This window comes from Nannochloropsis gaditana (assembly GCF_000240725.1).
Source record: "Nannochloropsis gaditana CCMP526 unplaced genomic scaffold scaffold984, whole genome shotgun sequence".
NCBI classification, from domain to species: Eukaryota; class Eustigmatophyceae; order Eustigmatales; family Monodopsidaceae; genus Microchloropsis; species Microchloropsis gaditana.
This window is the reverse complement of record NW_005802969.1, coordinates 4,211-9,059: the sequence shown is the minus strand read 5'-3', so window position 1 is coordinate 9,059 and position 4,849 is coordinate 4,211.

Genomic DNA, 4,849 nt, shown 5'->3' with positions numbered 1-4,849 from the left:
GAGCGACGGGGCTGGGCGGGTCCGACGTGAAAGATGACAGCAGCAGGCCTCCATATAATGCCCCTCTCTTCCAAAAACTGGAGGCGCTAGCTGCTAAGACGCGACAAGAAATAGCGATGGGGGTGGCAGATCCCGGGAATCCGACGGTATTGATGGCCTCCTTGACCAACACTTACGACGGGTGCACCGTGGCGCGAATGACGACCGACGCCACTCAACTTGCCGCAGGCTTCCACGACAGGGCAGTGCGCGTCTTCCGCTTGGCCGGGGAGGGCCCCGTAGGGATGGAAAATGGGAATGGGAGTAAGCTTCACAGCGACGGGGAGGAGCAGGCCCCTGAGGGTCCGCTTATCATGAGAGGACACAGCCAACCCGTCCACGGCGTCAGCTGGGCACCGGAGCAGCAACATCTCCTCTCGGCCTCCTCGGACGGGACGGTGCGGCTGTGGGACGTGGCCGCCTCCCGTAACGTGTGTGTGTACAGGTCCCCGACCGACGTGCCGGTCTGGGACGTGAGCTTCGCGCCCGTCGGGCACTACTTCGCCTCCGGGTCCTACGACCGGGTCGGCCGCGTGTGGTGCACAAACAGGACGCAACCGGTGCGGCTGCTGGTCGGTCACTACTCGGACGTGTCTTGCGTCGCTTGGCATCCGAACTGCAGCTATCTCGTCACCGGATCGTGGGATAAGACGGTGCGGCTGTGGGACCTCGGGAGTGGTCGGTGTTTTCGGCTATATTCGGGACACTTTGGGCCGGTTACGGCCTTAACTGTCAGTCCAGATGGTCAGTTTCTTGCAGGCGCGGGACTGGGAGGTGGCCAAGGGAACGAGGACGGGGTCATTCGGATCTGGCAGGTGGCATCAGGGCGGGAGGTGGCTGTTCTGAGAGGACACGAGGGTCCCGTACATCGCTTGAATTACAGCGCAGACGGGACAGTGCTAGCGAGTGGAGGCGCTGACATGACGGTGCGGACATGGGACATGAACGGAGACTTCGCCTCTCTGATGTCATCTGTATCTCTTGCCCCGCATTCCACGTTGCACACGAAAGCCACTCCAGTGTTGGACGTGACTTTCACAAAGCGGAACCTGCTCCTTGCCAGTGGTCCGATCATGTCCTAGAAAAGGGGCAAGGGGGACAGCAAAGTGAAGAAAAGTCTTATGGTAGCATAAAACAGGAGCGTGGCGAGCAAAGTAAAGAAACACCATCACGTTGCCAAAGAAGCATACTCTCTTGGAGGATTGACGGTTCACGTCCGGTCCGCCGGCTTGCGTGACAAATTGTTCATCATGCTTAGTCGCAGACGCGAAGAAGATACTCACTATGCATACAAGTGTCCTGTTATATCCCCTTTCCCCTCTTACACCCGAAATGTAACGTCACGACAGCTCTTCCACCGAATCAATGCTACCGCTCAAGGAGACTCATACGCGCAGCTTCGGTTTTGCAAGCTATCAAACAGTGCCGAAAAATCTGTAGTAGGTGTTCCTGTACCAACTGCCTCTGCAATGACATCCAAGGCCACATTTTTAGCCTTGGACTGCAGCAATGCCTGGACACATACCTCCGCCACGTCCTCCCGAGGAATCGAGCGCGTCGTACGCTGCAAAAGCACGTCATCCACGTCAAAAATGAGCTCCTGCTGTCCTCCTGGCTTGTCCAACAGCCCCCCCGGGTGCACAATCGTGTAAGACATCCCGTGGCTGTTGGCCCGTTGAATCAGATATTTCTCCGCCTTGCGTTTCCACAGCAAAATGTCCCCCCCCGATCCGTCAGGGCGTTTTCCGATACTATTCAAGAAATTGTCCGGTTGGGTCCCGCCCATGGACCCCAGAAATACAAAGTGTTTGACGCCTGCTGCGAGCGCGGCGTCCACCTGATTCTTTGCGCCTAACCAGTCGACCTCTTCGGGTTCTCCCCGGGGGGGAAACTTGAACTCTGGCCGGCCTGGCGCCCTGCGCAGGAGCTTCTTAAACAAGATTTTGATGACACTGAAGAGTAGAATTTTGGGTGTGGCACTTGTGCATAGAATCAGAGAGTCGCAACCTTCCAAAGCTTTGCTCAGAGTCGCCGGGTCCATCACGTCACCAATGACGATTTGTTCGTCGGTGGCTCCTGCAGCTTTCCGCAGTTTTGACGCTGACTTCTTTGAACGGACGAGTCCAATAGGCTGAAAATCCGTCTTAGCCTGCAGTTTCTGGAAGACAAGTGTCCCCGTACGGCCTCCAGCCCCCGTTACCAGGACCTTTCTGGGGCTATCGCTTAGGGACATTGTGGGGCCCTGGCATGATCCAGAGGAAGTAGCCAGCATGTAGCCTTGCGTAACAGTTGGCAGAACTGTAGAGTTCAGGACGAGCAATATTATCGGTTAAATATTTATCAAATCTATGCGAATTTCTGCTCTAGAGTTCTCAGCGGGTATTTCGCAGCAAATGTCACATTTTACAACGTCAGGAGAGCCGAATACGCGCCCTTTTTAAAAGGCGAAACACGCTTCGTCTAGCACAACGAGACACGCAAGTAATGGATTTGGAAGGCAAGACAGATGGGTACGATTATTAGAAGCGAAGTGTCCGTTGGTCCACACTCCGGTTAATCTCAGCGTACATGTTCCATTCTCATTCTGACCACTGTCGACCTACCTGAGACAAGAGCTAAGCCCCCAAAAAAGGCGAGCGCACGCATCAGCAACCTGGAGCAGTAAGTCAGGATGGTGTAGAAAAAAGCGGACCCGAATCATCGTCATGATGGATGTTATTTTAATTAGTTGTGAACCAGGAGTGAGCGAGGGCAGGGGGTGCACTTGATCCCCCGTGTTCCTTGCCCCTGGTAGGATGAGGGAAGACGCGAGGGCAGAAGTGGTAGAAGTGGATCCAAAACGAGAGGGAGAAGGCCACACATATAGTAGCTGAACCTTTGTTCCGCTTCCTCTAGACACGTTGGGTGTACTGGGCGCCGTGTGCACGTGCCCCAATGCCTGTGCGGGGTCGACCGCGTGGCCAAGGCAGTGTGTGGTTGAAGCTGTTGCAGAGGGCAAGATACGCTTGAGGAAAAGGCGCTGGTGGCAAAATTAATCCGCAGTAGGCGAAGAGGAGGAGAGGATGCTTTCCGCCTCCCGTCACTCGTTGGTGGCCTCTTTTCTCTTGTGGCCTTGCCTCCTCTCTTCCTCCTCCTGTGTGCGTTATGGCACCGTGTCCTTTTTCTCTTTAATTCACTACCACCCACTTCGAAAGCGATGCGTCCTCACCAACAATTACTCGGGGCACTCCCGTGCAAGACGCCTTCCTCGCATTGCGGGAAGCTCTCCGTGGTTGCTCGCACAAAATCCTCACCCTTTCTCTTGCTTCCTTTCCCGTAAAATGGGCACCACCAGTCGTCTCCGCCTCTCATAGCAATGGCTGCCCGACAACTCTTTCTTCTAGCTCTTTTACCAGCAGTTGCCTTGTCTTTCATGGGTAAGTCGATGGCAGGCGAGCAGAAGGAAAAGCGGAACGGGGTTCCAGGCGTGTGCCCGACGGTTCAGATTACCATGGTTCTCACCTCGCTCCCTTTCAATGCCATTGAGTACACTAATTATAAACACCTTTCTCACCCCCATTCGATGGATCTTTGCAGGCCATCCCCGCGTGTCAAGGGGGTAAGTTAAGGGAGAGGGAGAAGGAGGCACGAGTGGATAGGTGTATCGAAAGTTGATCTATGTGGGACCGTTGGAATGAGTACAGGCAGTGGAGGTTTTTTCGTAGAGCAAACGTGATATTGATGATTAAAGTGTCTATGAATATGAATTTTGGGCTTGCCGTGTTCATGGTTGAGTCCTTCTCGGCAGCAGAAAAAGACTCGACTCGCTTCTGACTTCCTCTCCCCACATGTTCCTCCTGGTGTTTTGCCTGACCCCAGGAGCGTTCGCATGATGTCGGACCTGATGGATAAGCCCAAGATCAGCCCCGCCGTGAGCACGCCCCCGGCGGGAGGGGAGCCGAAAAGCACTGCCTTGGTGCCGGTGAACCCGCAGACCATCGAGACAAGCGCCGCCATCGTCGGTACCTCCGCGGGCATCGTCTTCCTGGGGCCTGTGCTGGGCATCGTCCTTGGCCTTCTCACCAACTACGCGGCCAAGACTGACAACGATGTGGGGGAGGCGGCCCGTGGGGTGGGGAAGACTGCTCTGGAGGTCTTCAATTACATCGTGAAGATCAACTCCAAGTACCAAATCGGAACCAAGGTCTCGAATTCCGCCTCCTCCTTAGTCTCCAAGCTGAAGGAGAACGACGGCGAGGACTCCGTGGTGGCCAAGCTGGAGGAGACTCTGGAGTCAACCAAGACGAAGCTCTCGGACCTGGACCAAGAGTACGACCTGGTGAGCAAGGCTAAGAGCGCGGTGGGGCTGACGGTGGACTTCTCAAACTCAGCGATCGACAAGGCTCTGGAGTTGAACGAGAAGTACTCCATCGTGGACAAGACGACGGACGCGGTGAAGAAGGCGGTGAACAAGGCCAAGGAGTCCATCTGAGGGGGGCGGGCCGGAGGGGACTGAGGGAAGCGGGAGTGCGCGGGGGGAGTGGCCTGGCGTAGCCGTGCGACAGAAAGGGGAGCCCGGAAGGAGCTATTGGGCTGAGGTACGCACGGTATGGATTGGGAAGTCTCGGAGCGACGGACGCGGTCGGATGTGAGGGAGAGCAAGGGGGCTTGAGACAGAGTGCACGTAACTTTGAGGCCCAATCCGGGATAGGGTTAGGATTAGGGAAGTCCTTGCATTGCTTTCCTTGCCACAACCTCACTGTAGCTTCCTGATGTGTTTTCCAGATGTCACAGTCGAAGGTGGACTGCGGGCGAACCCTCAAATTATTAG